We start from the raw sequence: 19,709 nt of genomic DNA on the forward strand, positions 1-19,709 counted from the left end.
ATTAATGCTAATGACGTGCTCTACAAATGACAAGCATTACATACCTATATGCTATCATTACCCCCTTGCATGCAGTCTGGCACTGAAAGAATCCATTTATTTAAGGATAAAAAGAACATGAAAGTTGGTGAAGATGGGACCTGACTTTTCTGCCCCCCTTGCAACATTGTGCTTTAGAATTTGGGAAGTGTTACATAAATGCCTGCCTCACTAAACATCTTTTTGCTCTATTGTTTCCTGGTTGTTGCAGATGTCATGCCATGCTGAAGCTTTTAAACTTAATAATTAGAGTTTGTAGCGCTTGAAAGGTGTAATACAGCTACAAATCAGAATGATCTACTTAAAATACACTTCGGGAGGACTCATGCTGTTTTAAAATTAGTCCCTCCTGAAACTGAGTTCAGGAGTTTCTTTCTAAACTCCATAAACGTTTAGGATTTTTATCTTTAATTTTAGCATGGAGAAAAGAATACATCCAAAGACTACTGCACAGAGTGGTGCATCCCACCTCCCCGAGTTTTAATGAGATATGATTGACAAATTAAAAATACATATTTAAAAAAAATACATATTTAAGGTGTACCACGTGATGTTTTGATATGTGTATACACTGTGAAATGAGTTGAGTGATCCAGTTTTTTGTTTCTTTGTTTGTGGGTTTTTTTGTTTTTTTCTTTTTGCTGCAACCTGCTTGGCTTGTGGGATCTTTGTTCCCTAACCAGGGATCGAACCCGGGCCTTGGCGGTGAAAGCACAGGGTCCTAACTACTGGCCTGCCAGGGAATTCCCTTCAGTGATCCAGTTTTGAAATCAGAAGGATTGCATTGGAGATAGAAAGTTCTGGAGAAATTTTTGTGGCATATCCTCCTTGTCTGAGGGGCAAGGGTTGTCACTATTACGAGTTAAGTTTAATATTAGTGGTGTTAAATTCATACTTCCTTTGTTCATCGTGCACTGCATGCTGGATGTGAATTAAAGTTGGGTACCCATCTTTCAACTCATTGAAGGTCCTTTTCACTTGTCACAAAACTGGCCAGCTTGAGAAAACATGTAGTGTTAAATCTTTCCCAGGAAGGATTATTCGATTCTGGAGGGACTGACTGAGGGAGGTTGTGGAATTGTCTTCCCTAAAGAGTCTTTAGAAACATATTCTTTAGAGACATCAGATCATGTAATGCAGGGCAACCGAGCAAAGCTCTGGTGGGTGTCTCTCCAGGGAAAGGCAGGAAAGGAGGGCAGATGGGGAAGGGTGAAAGAAACTGCCTTGCCGTTTGGATGGCCACGCTTGTGGCAGGTCAAGTGCAACATTGTTTAGTTGCTCTCCCTTTGAACTCTCCGGGTTCCACGCACAGCTCAGCCCACCCTGCAGAGCAGGGAGCAGCTAGCAGCGAGCGGCGAGCGGCATCAACCTGATAGGACTGAATACTCGACACTTAGCTACGGACAAGATTTTGGTTCCTCCCCGGCTACAGCAGCCCTTTTGATTAGGAGAGATGTGAGCTTGTTTAGTTCCACATCGGAGCCCAGATCGGACCCGAGGGGCCATCTTCTGGCTCCACACCCCTCATCTGGCGCTTCTTTATGGGTATCCGGGGATCCGGGAAGGGTGGAGGCCCTGGCGCGGAAGCAGCTTTCCCAACCTCAGGTCCCGAAAAGGCTGCTGGGACCCCAGCACGTGAGGGTCAGAGTGCAAGTGCTCTTGCCCCCGCTTTGCACCCTGGGAGTCTCACTTTGGGACCTTTGTGACTTTCAGTGACGACTGGAGGCCGTGGAGGAGCTTCGAGGGCTCACTGCGCCCACCTCTTATATAAATCGCTGGCCCTCAGCTCCCTGCGGACAGTGGAGACTTCGGACAGGGTGAGTGCGGTGGGCTGGGGCCTTGCACGTGAGGGCCACTCTAACGGAATGGGCGGGGAGCCATTTTGCCCCGTGCTGTGTGACCCTCTTGGAGAGATGCCTCCCCCGGGCTTCCGTCTTCCTGAGCACCCCGGCAGGGACGGCTGGTTGGGAGGTCCGCGGGGTGCCTCGGCGTGAAGCCAGGCATTTTGAGGCCACCACGTGGCAGCCATTACTGGTGTCGTGGCAGGAGGCACTCTTTGACTCCTCTTCAGAAAGTTCAAGAAAGTTCCCAGCATCAACCTAAACTTCAGAAACAGATTTTTGAGGCAAGTGAGCAAGGAACAAAGCCAGAGGCTCTCCTGGGCAAGTGGGCCCGGTGGGCCTCCATTAGCACAGTGGAGGGGGGATGGAAAGCAAGAGACCAGCCTGCTTTAGTAGACCAAGCAGTTGGTCTGCTGGGAGGCTGCACACTTTCTGATTCTGTGGGCCGCTTTGCAAGGGTAGCTTTTCAAAGGATCCACTTGAGGGTTTTGTTTGTTTGTTTTTGTGAGTTTTTTAATATTAAAATTTTAAATATTGTATCATTTCAGTGGTTTTTTAGAAATTGAAGTACAGTTAATTTATAATATTGTGTTAGTTTCGTGTTTACAGTGCAGTAATTCATTATTTTTGCAGATTATACTCCTTTATAGGTTATTGCAAGATAATGGGTATAATTTGCTGTCCTATACAGTACATCCTTGTTGCTTATCTATTTTATACCTAGTAGTTTGCATCTGTTAATCCCATACCCCTAATTTGCCTCTCCACCCTCCTCTTTCCCCTTTGGTAACCTCTAGTTTGTTATTCTGTCTCTGTGAGTCTGTTTCTATTTTTTTTTTTAATTTATTATTTTTTTTTGGCTGCGTTGGGTCTTTGTTGCTGCGTGCAGGCTTTCTCTAGTTGTGGCGAGCGGGGGCTACTCTCCGTTGTGGTGCGCGGGCTTCTCATTGCGGTGACTTCTCTTGTTGCGGAGCATGGGCTCTAGGCGTCCGGGCTTCATTAGTTGTGGCACGAGGGCTCAGTAGTTGGGGCTCACGGGCTCTAGAGCGCAAGCTCAGTAGTTGTGGCGCACGGGCTTAGTTGCTCCGTGGCATGTGGGATCATCCCAGACCAGGGCTCGAACCCGTGTCCCCTGCATTGGCAGGCGGATTCTTAACCACTGTGCCACGAGGAAAGCCCTGTTTCTATTTTTTAAATAAGTTCATTTGTATCATTTTTTAGATTCCACACATAGGTGATATGATACTTGTCTTTGTCTAACTTACTTCACTGAGTATGATAACCTCGAGGTCCATCCATGCTGCTGCAAATGACATTATTTAATTCTTTTCAGTGGCTGAGTAGTATTCTATTGTATATATGTACTGCATCTTCTTTATCCATTCATCTGTCGATGGACACTTAGGTTGCTTCCGTGTCTTGGCTATTGTAAGTAATGCTGCTATGAACATTGGTGTGCAAGTATCATTTTATATTAGTGGATTTTTTTGTTTTTCATTTTTCGAATGCACTGGCATTCGGATATGTGTGTGAGTGCATCAAGACTCAGAGCGCAGAATACCTGGCTACACCAGAAAATCCCTTCTTGTAAAATGGAGTAAAACATACAAGGTGAAGCCACATCTATGTACTTAAAAAGCTGTAGTATATGTGACTGAAGCCTACATAAATATAAACAAATGCCCCATAGCAATAAGTAAATAGGACTCCCCAAAGTAAACAAAGTCAACAAAAGCTAAGTAAACAGCTCAGTCTGAGGAAAAGCTTTTACGATTGGTAGAACAACTTATGTTAAAATGGCTTTACTGTGTTTAAATTGATGTTTCTAAAACTGTTCTTTCTTTGAGGAATGTAGTCAAATTGGTTCAGAGAGGGAAGGAACTCTTGAAGTTTTGAATTCGTTTTCTGTAGAATGGCATGTTCTGGACCTCCTTGTGTGGGGAGAGTGGAGACTGGCTTTTAACTCTTCTGTGAATTTTAAAACTGGAGTTTTTACTTAATAATGGGACCAGATGAGCTCAATATACAGGGAGAGTCATTTAATTAATTATTTTCCTGATTTCACTTTGTTACTGGCAAACACTTACTGGCTTCGTTTTGTAAATTCAAATTCTGCTTGTAAATAGTGACATAGTTTACAACTCTGAAAGTCAAACTACCATGAAGCCATGTGCTTAGGGGTTTGAAAATGGGCATATCCAAAAAAATCGCCATGAAATGTGATCAGGTCATAAATATTTTAAAATAAGGATGCCTAGATACCAGCGCAGCCTGTGCTGATGTTGGCTGTGGAGGTGGCAGTGGCGAGGTTAGTGGCTAGCAAACTAGGGAAGTGTGATTAAAGGTACCAAGTGATTTGGAGGTTGTAAGCAAGTAGGAGAAGCTAGGATTTTTAAGATTTCAAGGGATTCTGCTTTCTCAGGTGGAAGCAAAACCCGAAAGAGAAGAGGATAGATAGATAGCTGTGAAATCTGGCAAGGCTGGGAGAGAAAAAGAGAAGAGAGAAAAAGCAGAGGGCAAGGTCTGTATAGTTTCCCTGCTGTTTTTCTGGGGCTTACCGAGCAGTAGATTGCTAATTTCTCTGACGCCAAACATGAATAAGGAATTTGAAAGCAAGAATAATTATCATTATACTCCTTAGAGAAATTTTGCATCATTATTTTTCAACTTATTTCTTTAAACAAAATGAAATAAGAGGATCAACTTTTCATATAATGACTAACCCCTCAAAAAAGGATGATTTTTCCTTTTTTAATTTAAAATGACAGATGAGGAGCCCCAGAGCTGTAATTGCTTGATATGGAGGGAGCAGTGTGAGCAGGCAGGCCAGTGAATCATCCAGGTGTCTGGATGGGGCAACTGGGGTTACTTTATGCGTAATTGAATTAAAATGAAGACGGCCCTTTGCTTGTATAGCTCAGTAGCTTGAGGTGTTCCCTGCAGAGGACCTTGGCTGGTGGGTGAGGCCAATGGGGGGGGGGCGTGTGATGACTCAAGGAGGGACAGTTGGCTTTTCTCATCTTGGCTGGTTATTTTACAACTAAATGATTCTCTTTTGGGTCCTTGACCTGTGGATGTTGCTATTTCTGTCAGGAAAATACATTTTTAAACAGTGCTATGAAAGATTTTCATGTACAGTATATCTTCATAGGATCTTAATGGAACAAGCACCTGCTTTGATCCTACTTACTCTCCCTTATTTTGAAATTAGTTGCTTAACTCTGAATATCATGGCAGAGGGAATTCTCAGGCTGCAAGTCCATCCCAGACAACGGCAAGACCTCCTAGTAGGTCTTTTCTAACCCAGGGCTGCAGCTGTACAAAGGAGAAAATGTCATTTCCTGAGTGATCACACATTCCTCCTGCTTTATAAAAGAAAGCAATTCTGCACTCAGTGATCACATTTAGAAATAAATACTGTCAACAGCAGTGCTTGCTCTAGAAAACAGTCCAGTTGTGTCTGAAGTACCTAGTTTTGTTTTGGTTATTTCTCTGCCTGTTCTAGACGAAAAGGGAGCATTGAGGTGGGGCTACACCAAGGCATCCAAAGAGGATCCTTTCCATGAAATTTCAGGGAATAGTTGGAAAACATTTGACCCATGACTTTGAAAGTACTTGGGCCAGTGTGGCCAGGTGGGAGAGGCCTCTGGGCTTAGTGATGAGAAGGCCTGGGTACCGACCCGCTCATCAGTCAGTCAGTACACAGGGAGATACCTGCCTCTGAGCATGGGCCTGGCACTTGTGGGGAGAGGAGGGAACTGGACCCTTCCATCTGCCAAGAGCAGGCTGAGCTGGAAATAAGACCCAGAGTCGTCGAGGTTTCTGTGGACTCTTGGCATCTCTTGATGGCTCTGGTGTGGGAAAACTGAGTCATGTCTACCTGCTCTACCCATAAAAACTGCTCTGTCTGTCATGCCCTGGTCACTTATGCTATGTCTGAATGTTGATAGGTGCAAGCTACGTGTGGCAAAGGTTCCCACTGGGTTTTCAAGGTGATAATCCCGGAACATCAGTCTCTTGAAAGACAAGAGGCAAATAATTGTCAGGCTTTGTAATAGAGCACATAAACCTCCTTTGAAGTTGGCCTCCCTGTTTAGGCTCTGCAAAGAAACTTTACATTTTCCCTTTGTCCTTTATCAAGAGCTTAAGATCTCTGGCAGGCTTTTCCTAAACACCACATAAATATTAAACTGACTTACAAATATTGTTTATGAGAAACAGAATATTGTTCTTGTTGTTTGATATATATTTTTGGGTATGTGTCTTGACTTGAGTCTAGCTAATGTTCCACTAGGGAAGGATGCTTTGGAGGTTGATGAGTCTTTCATCTGATTGTATTTCTAACTATTAAGCGCACTATTTAAGTAACAGGTTGTTCTTTAATTATACAGTGTGCGTGACCACTAATAAATGTGCCCCATATTTAAATATACAAGTGGTACCTTTGGGAGGGCAGAGAGCTAAGGGCAGTCAGCCTTTCATATGCTAATACTTGAGATCAAGGCATACTAGATAGTACTCAATGAAGCCATAATATTTAGCTTTGGAAATTAAAGCATAAATTCATGAATTTGATTAGCATTCTTCTCTCTGCATTATATATTTAACCATAATATATGCATGCACCAATGTTCCAAGATTTTTCCTTTTTGTTTTTAATTTTTGGCAATGTATGTTTTACTTCCTACAGTATTTGTTGAATTTGTGAAGGCTGTTGTTTTTCAGGAGAAAGCCAAGAGGTTTTGAACTCCCAGTGTGTCTTCTTGCTGCTTGTCCCCTTATTAATGTAAACCTTAGACTTTCCATGGAGCTGCCCCTCCTTTATGGTATCTGATGCTCCTGAGAGAGACCTTATGGGTTCGTGGTGTTAGGGCTTAGCGCCATTTTACAGGTGCTCAGAGAGGCCAGGTGACTTGCCTAAGGACACACAGCTACTGCAGAACTGGGACTGGATTCTAAGCATTCTGACTTTAAGAATGTTGATTTCCACTTTTTTTTCTACCTTTTATTTATGCATAGTTGATTTACAATATTCTGTAAGTTTTGGGTGACAACACAGTGATTCAACATTTTTATTGATTATACTCCATTTAATGTTATTATAAAATATTGGCTATGTTCCCTGTGCTGTACCTTGTAGCTTATTTATTTTATACATAGTAGTTTGTACCTCTTAATTCCCTACCCGTTTTTTGCCCCTCCCCCCTTCCCTCTCCCCACTGCTAACTACTTGTTTGTTCTCTATACTTGTGAGTCTGTTTCTGTATTGTTATCTTCACTAGTTTGTTGTGTTTTTTTAGATTCCACATGTAAGTGATATCATACAGTATTTGTCTTTCTCTGTCTGACTTATGTCCCTAAGCGTAATACCCTCCAGGTGCAGGAGTGAGCAAGCATGTGTGCACACTCTTCATGAGTGGAGTCTAGGTTTCCTACAGCCCTCTTGTAAGTGCCACTGGTTTTCATACTAGCTAAGAGGTCTTCGAACTTCTCACTCCCCGGGGGGCATCTCTGAGCCCACGATATCCCCCTCTTCTCCTGTGTCCCCTCGTAGGGGAGTGGGTCCTGACCTGCTTGCTTCTCTTCCCTTCCTACCTGACTTCGTGTGGATATTTGTAGCCTTAGTTGTAGAAGGGTCTTTCTGCCAGTCTCCTGTTTGTTTTCGGTGAGGATTGCTTTGCATGTAGATGTAACTTTGACGTGTTTGTGAAGGGAGGTGAGCTCCAATCCACATCCTCCTACTCCACCATCTTCCTCCTGTCTGATTTCCACTAGTTTTGCAACCTTGTTAAGCCACTTGAGTAATAATTTTTAAAGTGTGGATTAAAAGCAAGTTGTTTTTTTTTTTTCTGGCTTGCTATACTCTAACTTCAGGTCTCCCATTTGGGGGCATGAACTCGTAAGTCAGTTGCTTCTTCATTGAAAGCAATAAATATATGCCTTAGTCTAGGCATAAGTTGTGAAAGCTTCACTATGCTTCCCAGGCTGGGTCAAGACCACTTTGAAGCATTCCTGGGTACCATGCAGACAGAACTTAGTCAAGGCTGTTTATTCTTTGCCTTCTCTAGTATCGGCTCTGTTTGCTGATCTTCTCAGGAAACCTAGGTGCGAGCTCTGCTGTATAGCATGGACCACACAGCGCTTTGAAATGAGGAAGCTTTAAAGTCACAGGCAAGAGTTTGACTGGGAAATTGAAGGGTCTGTCTGCACAAAAGGATTGTACTTTGAGGTGAAATTCACAAACAAAGTCAATCAACATGAGGAATCTGGAAACTCTCAGTGGGAGCTGTTTCATTCTTCTGTGCATTCCACAGGAAACAAGTGGCAACATTTTGTGTAAAGTTCCAGGGTATGTGATCCCAGGAGGTATTTGAAGTGTACTGCGCAGGGAGGATATTGCAGCTGTCAGCGAGGGCATTCGCAGAGCTTCCCTTTAACGTGGCTGTGTCTTAACTGGAGAAAAGGAATTGTGCGAGAGTGGAGCCGGGGGGAGGGTGTTTGGCGTGGGCACAGCCAAGAGTCAGCAACAATGAGGGAGATCATTTTAAGTGAGGAGCTCCACAGTTTTTCATTCCGGAAATGGAAGGTTTCTTTGGCCCCTCTTTCTAATTCGAGAACTGTGTAGCTAATAAATTGAGAACATTTTTAGTAAAGTGGTATATATATTTTTTAATCTTTCATGTGATATTGGCACATAATTCATATATAGATCTTAAATTATTTTTGTTGTATATGGGTTTTCATTATTGAATATGGCCCCTTTTAAAGAAGATGTTCAACAGCTTCTGGGAGACAATTTCCCTGCTTTTTTGGGTAAGGCAGCGTAGGGTACACAGAAGAATGGAACAGAATTCAGGAAAACTGGGGGAATTACCTTAAAGTAAGGGGGTTAAGATAACTTAGGAGAAACCACTTCAATTCGAAAGGGCTTATTTGTTAGTTGAAAAATAGGGATCAGTTAGACTTGCCCTGAGAACAAACTGTATTTACAGGATTTTCAGAGCTACATTAAAAAGACTGGAAAGAAATCATCTGAAATGGCAGTATTTGCCTCTGAGTGGTAGAATTCTGCTTGCGTTGAGTCTCCGTTCTATTTTGTAAATTTAACACTTTCAAAAGGAAGAAAACGAAAATCAATTTCTTTAAAAAAAAAAATGAAATCGCAAAAGAAACCAGAAACCTGGCTCTTTCCCAGTGTTCTAATGGGAAATGATTATAGAGTTCTACAGAACTGTCGAAGGGGCTTCACGGTGCTGAAAGGTTTTTGATCTCTTTAGGAAGTATTGTAGGGGATGGCTTTGCCGGAGCGCCCGGCTTCCTCATCCCCTTTCCTCTGTGGAGGTCGGGCTCCAGGACCTTTGTGTTGAGTGGTGAGCGCCCAGCGTGCAGCTGGGAGCACTAGCAGTAGGCACTCTCTCATGGAGCACCTTTTGGGTCTGAGGCTGACAATTGTCCTGCCTCTTATTGGGCAAGCCCTCGGCCTGTGGGCTGCCAGCTGCCTCAGTGTTACCAAAAGGAGACGGTTCATTCATTCTTTCACTGTGGATTGTCAGCTGAATAAAGCGGCCCACCACAGCCTGCGGGACAAAAGCTCTCCATTAGGATTACACTGCCAGGTTGGAGAATGGCTCTTTCAACGCGGCAAGGCCTCAAATAGGGGCTGTACTCAGCAGACCACCTTTATGCAAATCCCTCTTCTTTGTCCAAAGGCCCCCGTGACAGAGGCCAGCTAAGCCTTTCTGGGCAGATAGGCTTTGTGCAGGGCTGGGAGGGAGATCGCCCAGGTTAGGTGTTTCTAGGAAGAAAAGCAGAACTGGTTTCGTAAAATGCTAGTGCTAATAAATTGAATGTGTCTGTTGTTTCCAGCTCTCTCCTGGTTTCTTTCCTGATCCTGGACTTCCTCATAATTGCCCGGGGTGGAGAAGCTGCTTGATCTGTGCTCCTCACTTGCTTGGGCTCTCTTCTCTCTCCCGGCTGCTGCTCACTCCCTCTATCCTTCTCATTGAATATTTCCAAGGTTGTATCTTCCCCTCCTCAGGTCACTCCCTTGGGGCACTATAGTGATGAGTCGAATTTCAACTATTCTTTGTGTGCGTCTTGCAGAATAGACTAGAAGAGATCGCCAAGTCATGTGTCCAACTATTGCTCTTATCTACGTGGTCAAATCGATAATTCTTGTCAAATAGAGGGTGGGTTTTCCTACATGTTTCATTGATGCCTAAACAAGCAAGAGAACCCACAGCTGGTGAATTTTCTCTCCAGACTCTTCCATAACCCAGTTTCCCTCTAGTAAAGGACACCTTTGGCCTTGTGACCTTCAGCCTCTGGAGCCCCCGCTGCCCCCAGGCCCATAATGGCAGTATCACATCTGCCTTGTAACCCATTCTTTGTCTCTTCTCATTTTCGTCTGCCTCCTTTATGCCATGTCTGAAATCTGTCCTCTCTTGCAAGTTTCTTCTGTTCCTTCAGCAGACCTGCTAAACTCACGGCTTTCCTCAGCCTGTCTGCTTCAGCCCCTGGTATCATCTCTTTTAAAGTTGCTTTGATCATATTAGTCCCCTCTCAGAAATTTGCCGCAGTGCTCAACTAGCTTACAAATTAAATTAAAATGTTAACGTCTTCAGTTAGAGAACCCAGCCTGTCTGACCACATCAATTTCCCCATTTGATTCTTATACTTTTCAGTATTCAACCTTCTCAATTTTTTATTTTCATTTATTTTTGGCTGCATTGGGTCTTTGTTGCTGCGCATGGGCTTTCTCTAGTTGCGCCGAGCGGGGGCTACTCTTCGTTGCGGTGCGTGGCCTTCTCATTGCGGTGGCTTCTCTTGTTGCAGAGCACGGGCTCTAGGCGCGTGGGCTTCAGTAGTTGTGGCTCGCGGGCTCCAGAGCGCAGGCTCAGTAGTTGTGGCGCATGGGCTTAGTTGCTCTGCGGCATGTGGGATCCTCCTGGACCAGGGCTTGAACCCATGTCCCCTGCATTGGCAGGAGGATTCTTAACCACTGCGCCACCAGGGAAGAACCCCCTTCTCAATTTTTTTTTTATATATATGTTTACCTACTTTTCTTTTTTTTGAAATTAATTAATTAATTTATTTATTTATTTTTGGCTGTGTTGGGTCTTCGTTTCTGTGCGAGGGCTTTCTCTAGTTGCGGCGAGTGGGGGCCACTCTTCATCGTGGTGCGCAGGCCTCTCACTGTCGCGGCCTCTCTTGTTGCGGAGCACAGGCTCCAGACGCGCAGGCTCAGTAGTTGTGGCTCACGGGCCCAGTTGCTCCGCGGCATGTGGGATCTTCCCAGACCAGGGCTCGAACCCGTGTCCCCTGCATCGGCAGGCAGATTCTCAACCACTGCACCACCAGCGAAGCCCCCTTCTCAATTTTTAAAGAATTATTTTGACAGTCGTGTAGGTCTTTGAAATAATTATTGTTTCTCTGTAGGTCTTTTAGCTTTTAAGTGCTAACAACAGCAACAAAAACAAGCTGGCATAGTGCCTCGCGCATAGTCTATAACTATTTGGGACATGAACAACTAACTAAATCCATGGAAGCACTTGAAATTGCTGAAGACACCTCAATTTGTCCAGAAACCAGAAGCATAGGACTCAATGTCCTGAAAACAGAATTCTTGCTTCCTTGGTAACTTCCTATGGAGTCAAGTAGAGTGAAGCTTAATAAATATGGACCAAGAGTGGCCTAAAATACTCCAGTGTAATATGTAATACTTTCAGGTTCTTGACTCAAATTCAGTATTTCTGTGAGTTTGTATATGTGACTCTTCCTGTTTAGAAAGTTCTGCTATGAAGAGTTCCTGTATAATTTTCTTCGGTTTGTTTCAACAGTTGATTCTCAGATTTTAAATTGAAAATGGACTGAAAACAGAGAAAACTTACTTATTAGATTCCTTTTTTTTTTGGCTGCACCATACGGCATGCAGGGTTTTAGTTCCTCGACCAGGGATCGAACCCATGCCCCGTGCAGTGGAAGTGCAGAGTCGTAACCACTGGACGGCCAGGGAAGTCCCCAGATTCTTAATTAAATGATTCACTGAGATAGATCTCTTTCAGTGGTTCACTTAAAATATACCTTTATGTAAAGAGAGATGGCTATCTACATATTGTCATCTCTCCTGCATTTTTTCCTACATCTTTTTCTATATCTTAGATTATTCTTTTCCTGAATCCTAGGGTCTCTGGAGAAAGAGAAAACTCTTGTCACAGTCCTCAACGAGCTGAATGCAATTTATTCTTCACAGTTTTGCAGGCTAGGTTCAGACAGCCATGTATTGTAGGGAGGAACTAACCTTTTTCCCTGCACTGAGGGGAGAAACTGACAACATGTGACTTTCATACAGGGCCAGATAGGGCAGGTGCCATCAGGACTACAGGAGAGGGGATCAGAAAGGGCTTCTTGGAGAAGGTGCTTTGGAGAATGTGCCTTGAAGGATAGATAGGGCTTCAATTAGTAAAGATATGGAGAAGGGCCTTCTAGGCAGGGAGACTATCCTGAGCAAAGCCTGGGTGGGTGGATGGAAGAGTGTGTGTGACTGAGTGATGGTGCATACTTCCTGGAATTCAGAGGACGTAAGCTATGGTGTGGCTGAAGAGGTGAATTGGGTCATATTGTAGAGGGCCTTGGGTGACAAGCTGAGACAGTTTGACTATGAGGGATGTTTAAAAGCTGCAAAGAGAACACATGTAACCATGATATGATATGCACATTCACATATTCAATAAACATGTGGAACCCCTTGTGTTCTCCCCTCAGTAACGTGGTCTTATCTGCAATGAGGTGAGATAGAATCAGCCTAGTAAACGAAGCCAAACCCAAACCTACCTAACTAGGTGGGCCCCAGGATCCACATTACTGCTCTTGCTTGCTTCACAGGGGTTTCAAATGACAAATTTTGTCAGAGGCTCTTCCTCTAGGTCAGAGCCGTGCCAAGCCAATAGTTCTGGATGCCAGTCGCCAGTGGAGTAAGCATTGGGTGTGAATGCCACCACGGGCACCCAGTCGGCTTCTTGCAGATGCCCTTTGGCCAATGTGAACTGAGGTCACATGTTGAGAAGCGGCCCCAGTTCCCTTCAGTGGATGCTTCCTGAGCTGCCACTCTGTGCCAGGTGCTGGGGACAAGCAGTCACGAGACCAGATTCTGGCCTTGTGCTCACACTCCGGTGACAAAGGCTTGAACAGTGATCAGACTTCCTAGAAAGTAGCAAGTGCCCTGAAAGAGAAGTAGACAATGAGCTCTACAGGGCTGAGGGAGGAGGAATCTGGGGAGACCATGTGCATGATTCTGGAAAATCTTGAGAAAAATGGTATCTTTTTGGACACATTCATATATCCAGATCCCCAGATACCTTCAGGCCTCATAGATGCTGTGGAGTATGTTTGGCAAACATCAGAAACAGACTTTTATCTGGAGACCATGCTATTTGGCTTCAGCATTAGTACCATCCAGATAGTACAAGGATTATGTGTCTCTCAGAGAAGGTGGAGACACTCCCTGTTTAATGCAAAGAAAATCCATAACACTTGGTAGAAGAAATTTGTGAACATCAACATCACTTCCATATCTAAAAACCACGTAAAGGATTCAAGTAAACTTTTTTTCTAATTATACATAAAGGAGAGTTTGTATAGTGGCAGATCTTAACATCATCTCTAGGCTTGTATCAGGGCGACTGGACAAGTTAGCATGAGAAAGCTTAGGGCCTTCGGTCAAGTAGGCTGCCATTGTGATTGATGGGGAGCTGAAATGAGGGAGAGACTAAAGAAATTTGACTTCATGGAGAAGCTGGCAGCAGTTTAAGAACATTCTTGGGTGAGGAGCAATCCCAGTTTCTCCAGCCCATAGCATTGCTGTGAGAATCATAGCACTGTGTGCCAAAGTCAGTTCTAACCTGGGAACTCTTGGTAGTTGAAAAAAGGTTCTCTTTATTTTAAATGTACAGTTACATGATTATTGACTTCCCTTGTGTGGCTAGAAAGGCTATTTTTGATCTAGAAACATCTCTTTCTTCAAAGGTGAACTGAATAGACTATCCAGTGTCCACAGACAGCACTCACCAGTTTCTTCAATTCTCGTTCTTGGGTAAGAAAATGCCTTTTATCTTTTAGATTTTTGCTTTATACTTACTTTTTTTAAAAAATTTATTTATTTATTTTCGGCTGTGTTGGGTCTTCGTTTCTGTGTGGCTTTCTCTAGTTGCGGCAAGCGGGGGCCACTCTTCATCGCGGTGCGTGGGCCTCTCACTGTCGCGGCCTCTCCCGTTGCAGAGCACAGGCTCCAGAGGCGCAGGCTCAGTAGTTGTGGCTCACGGGCCCAGTTGCTCTGCGGCATGTGGGATCTTCCCAGACCAGGGCTCGAACCCGTGTCCCCTGCATTAGCAGGCAGATTCTCAACCACTGCGCCACCAGGGAAGCCCCTATACTTACTTTTTATATTGTACTGTGTGCTTGTAATCTAATGGAAGTAAGAGTCCTCTGTGTTTTGAAACTGATGTCAAGTTGTAAGTGTTTGGGGGGAGATCTAAGTAATGAGCTGCATTTTAAAATAATAACACCTGAATTAGTCAATAATTCAATAATTCATACAATCAAGATGTGCTCAGTTAAAGCACAGGTCAAGATGTAACATCATTCAAGTAGTCACAATCAACTCTTAACACTGGCGAATTGAATACATGTGAAATTGTGTAGCAAATATTATTTGTGTAAACAAATAATAAAAATATCTGTTTAGAGATGTCATTGATTTTTACCAGCTACAGATTTAAAATGCAAATCATATCTTATTCTACTTGGACACTCTAAAGGTAGCACTCTACCCATTTCCCTGAGAGAATTATAAAATCAAATGAAGGAAAGAAAAGATGTCTTGGTTTTGGTAAATTGGAGATTTTAGATCAATGATGTGTGTGTGTGTGTGTGTGTGTGTGTGTATACATGCATGTAAACTCAATCGTAGAACAAGTGCAAAGAGAACTGAACTTGAATGCAAAGTTTTTGCATCTAATTTTATATTTATATAGATGTGTATATGATGATATATTCTCATAAATGAAAAATCAACCTACATATTTCCTTTGAACTGTGATGTATAAAATAAAACATAACATATATTTATTGCAATAAATGTAATTTGGTGTTTAGGTACTCTGGGAACTTTGATACTTCTGTAATGAAAATGTGAACAAATATGAAAAATAAATTTATAAATCTTAGGATGTAAGTTATACTCATTCTCACCCATTTCTTCCAAAGAGGGCATTTTCCCAAGTATTCAACTGGTGAGTTCCATAAATATGTTTTCAAAAATTGCATGGGACTTAGATGTCTCTCATGCCAAGTTGCTCATCTTTTAAAAACATCTCAATAGATACACAAGTTGTCCTTATGTACCCTTGAAATTCCATACTGGGACTATTTCCTTAGTATAGGAATTCCAATGTGGTGATACACCTGATGAACAGCTTTTACCTTGTTTCTGGCTTCGAAGTTATTTAGACGTCAGAGATTAAGGTCATATTCATTTATGGTTCATACTGTTTGCAAAAAGGAGAACATTATCTTACATAGATAATTCTGAAAGAGAAACATATGTAATGCACAATCATTGCAATTGCTCTTTTTTGTGTTGGAAGAAAGTCTTTCCTGTTTACTTTTTTTTAAATTTCAGCTTTATTGAAGCATAATGGACATGCAAAAAATATGGAACGCTTCACAAATTTGTGCATCATCCTTGCAAAGTGCCATGCTAATCTTCTCTGTATCATTCCAATTTTAGAATATGTGCAGCTGAAGCAAGCACTCCTTGTAATAGTTCTTTAAAAGAGAAGTTTAAGTGAGGGTCCTTTATCCATAGTGCAGGCTATGCTGGGCACTTTTTTGGGAGCACCTGGGATTGAAACCAGTAAACTAGTTAAAAGTGACCTATGTAGTTACCACATTCATCTTTCCCTGGACCCTTTATAAACTTTGGGGGGCTCCCAGACTGGTATTTTTATCCCAGAGCTCATTAAAGATTTATTGTTAGGTTTTCAGATTTTCCTTTCTGTCATTCCTAAGTTAAAATGTCTTTGGCCATCGAAGGTGCTTGAGGCTGGGAGATAAATCAAAACAAAGACACGTTTCCAGTGATCCTAAACCTATGAAAAGCCCTGAGATGTCTTGTAATCAAGAAATCTGCTTCACTGTATTTAACTCAGCATTTTCCAAACGTACCCAACCAAGGAACACTTCACTTTTACTTTTGCTGCACACCTTTTAACACCGTTTGGTGCTAGTGCTCTGTGGGAGCAATGACCTCTAGGAAAGCCTGGGTTACTTGTACTAGGCTATTTCATATATGTGAGCAATGGCATCTGGCCTTGGTATTCTGGAAATCCCCAGGAATAGGATTTGCCAGCCCTTTCTGAGCAAGAAGAACACCAGCAGTTAATCGCAACTCTTAGGAAAACAGACCATGAATGTTTGCATTGATTTAGGCTCTGGCAGGTTTGGAGGTAGCAAAAACTGCTGGGCTAGCTCCAATCGGTTCAGAAACTGTCTTTCTAGGCTTAGCACTTTCTCTGCTGCTGAGACGAGGGCAGAAAACAACCCAACCCCCCAAACCGAGAATGAGATTTGTTGACATGGTCCCCTCTGCTCTTAGATGCTGCTGCTCAGGGATGCGATTCGCCAGAGATCTCTCCCCTCCCCCTCTCCACTTAGTGGTTTTGAGAGGACAGACTTTGGTAACTGAGTCCATGTCTTTGGAGAGGAGGTGCAGGGGGACCAGCATCACACCTGTGGCAAACAAAGAGGATCCCCCTCTTCCAATGAAGCCTGGAAAGTGTGTTGCTTCGGAGAAGAGTTAAAGAAAAGAGTTTCAGAATATCAAGAGTTACTTGATTTTTTTTTTAAAGAATCCTTTGCTGAGCCGCAGAACAAATCCAATTCCATGTTTCGAGAACCCATCTTTTTCCACTGTAGAAAAGTGGGTTTGCCTAAGGTTGGACAAATTAACTTTTTTTTCTTAAGGAAACAGTAAAAAGTAATTTTCCCATACTGCAAAATTTTAAAACACTTGGCTTCAAGTTTCAGTGAGCTTTCTTTTCAATGAATATGATTTGCATTCTATAATACAGAATTTTTAAAAGTCAGCGTCTGTTTATATTGCATATAAGATAGATCTAATGTGGACAGTTTCATACCAAATGTTTATCTTATGAGCCAGTGAAAGCTCCTAAATAAAAAACTTGAAAGTTTAACATAAGCCTTTTATTTAGTTGTGGTGTATCTTGGTCATTTTTATCAAATCTTTGAATTAGATGAGTGACTAGAATAACCTTTAGTTTCTATAAATTCTAATATAATGTGCAGTAAACTTGTACCCCCACGAGTAATAATGGAAGAGTTTTAAAGTGTTATGCAGATCTATAGAATCCAAGTCAAAGGATAAGTTATTACTCAGCTTTTGTAAGGGGCAGAGGAATGACTATGTAGGAAATCTAAAAGCCCTAGACATTTTAGGGAAGGAGGCATACAGATATTGACATGAAAGTAACATGGGGATAATCTTGATTCAACTAATTATTTATGTAATCATTTTCAAATTCCAATGCTTTAACCAATATTAAAGCATGATTACTTCATTTATTCACTTATCCAAAAACAATTTTTGGGCCAAAATGAGGAGGGGAGGTCCAAGGCAGGTGGGCAGGCAAGAAAGAGCTTCTTTATTCGCAACTCACTTTAGGAGCAGGATGGACCCTGGCAGCCTGGAGTCGGCCCCGGAAGTCCCTGCCCGAGGCCCAGCTTATCCCTACAGGCTCCAGACCCGGGAAACCAATTCCGGGGAGCTTGGAAGCTGAGTCACGCAGCATGCACCTGTGCAGTTCAGACTCCTGCACGCTGGTCTTCAGGCATCGCGGACCTCTAGGCCTGTGTGGACAGGGGCCGCTCACAGCCAATAGCCCATCTTCTTGGGGCCAGCGGTTCCCTACACAGAGAAAAAAAGAGCTTCTCTTCTCCTGGAATTTCAGAGGCTGTACTTTAGTGTTTTACATTATTTTTATTGTTAGACAACATTATGCACATTGATTTTCCTCAACGGATTGAAATTGAAGTTCTGTTGAAATACAGTGGATCAAAATAGTTTTTCTCTGATAATGGTTTGCTCTCCTCTCCTCTCCTCTCTGTCGCAGTTTAGTCTACTTTCTCTGTGGTTCTAAGACTGGCAGCCTGAGCTTTCCAATAGTCAGGGAACCCTGAGCTTCACAGTGGCAGAGTTCAGGGGGTTGCATTTAAGAAAATGTATAGTTACTTTCGCCCAGGGGCACTCTTGCTACCCGTAACATCTGATTCCAGCTTCTGTGCCTCTATTTAGTCCTGTGTTCCCTCTGCGCTCCTCGTCTCTATTCCCTCCTCTCAGCTTCCAGAGCATTTTATATGAATTTAAATCTCGCCGCTTTTGACCTTGTAGTTAGTTATCTATTTACAAGTCTGATCTCTCAGCTTCATCTCTTTATACCCCAGAGTCTGCCATAGAGTCCACACTTAGAAAACTTCTATCAAATGCCAGATGAATAAATAGGATTTCACGTACACACAACTCTGCAGGAAAGATGTGTTATCTGATGAGGGGAAACTTATCTTTGCTTCCAAAATTGTGTCTACTTTTTACATAAGAGCTATCTGGTAAAGAGAACCAGGATATTAGGAGGTAGAATTTTCTCCTGTGGACCTTTTCCCTTTAACATGTTCTCGCTACACTATTTCTTACAGATGAACTATCTATTATACTTTTTGAGTTTCTCATTCTTAATTTTTGGTAAATTCCTGGGTTGATTCTTTTAGAGATGAACCAGTATTGGAACATGGGGACTAAATGATGAAAAGGGGGAGAGGAAAATAATAGGGTAGAAGAGAAAAGTGTCCATTGACTAAGCCTGGAAAGAGATGCAGCACACAACCAGCTTTGTTAGCTCAATTTTGCACAGTATTAGTGAGTAGCTGAAACGGGGCAGAGTTGTGATGTGTCAAGGGTAGATAGGGACATTTTTCTGTTTAAATATCTGACTCTAGGAGACCTCAGGAACTATTCTCAACAATGTGTCCTTGGATCTTGAATGAGTCTAAGAGTCTTATCCTTAGTTTGATGCCATGGTCCACTTGGATAATGGCAGCAACAAACACTCAAAAGGGCTCTGGGAGATCTCTTAGGTGGGAGAGAGGTGTAGCAGGGAGAGAGGTGTAGCAGGGGCTTGGAACCCATCATCTCCAACCACTGGAGGAAGGAGAGGTGGGAGGGAATTGATGGAATGCGCTTCAAGATTCTTACCACCTACAAAGCCCAAATGCTGCTGTGCTTCAGCCTTGACGCTGTCTAGAGTCTTGAAGCACACCGGACTGTCACTCTTTGCTATAGACCAGAGATTCTCAAATACTCAAATCTTGTGTCTCACAAATCACTGTCAAGGGACTGGGCTCTCACCAGGATAGAAACCAAACTCCTCTGTTTTTCAGCAAAGGGCATTGATGTATTTAGACAGTTTGTCAGCATATTTATGATTTTTGGTGAATTTCAAGGACATGATCAATTGCAGAAAGGCTATTGGACATAAATGTGATTGCTACAGAACTTCAAAGTAATTTGTTGATAGGCTAGGGAACCAGAATTGGGAGAGACATGAGATGTTCATGCTTATTCCTAGTCAGTGGGAAGCTCACAGATGGAGAATGGAGGGGATGGTGCGAGGAGAGTAGATGGGAGACGACACGTGACATTTGCAGATGGGTAGTGTTGAAAGAGGGCCGGTGGTAAGTCATGGAGAGGCCATACGCTAG

The 19,709-nt window shown here is 42.9% G+C and overlaps 1 non-coding gene across 1 annotated transcript; it reads right to left on the bottom strand.

The window, feature by feature from the left end:
• Positions 1–15,584: 15,584 nt before the first annotated feature.
• Positions 15,585–15,690, bottom strand: LOC118889395. The gene has a single exon (XR_005018529.1). It is a non-coding gene; the product is annotated as a U6 spliceosomal RNA (small nuclear RNA).
• Positions 15,691–19,709: the final 4,019 nt, after the last annotated feature.

This window comes from Balaenoptera musculus, chromosome X (assembly GCF_009873245.2).
Source record: "Balaenoptera musculus isolate JJ_BM4_2016_0621 chromosome X, mBalMus1.pri.v3, whole genome shotgun sequence".
In the NCBI taxonomy this organism is placed as follows: Eukaryota; Metazoa; Chordata; class Mammalia; order Artiodactyla; family Balaenopteridae; genus Balaenoptera; species Balaenoptera musculus.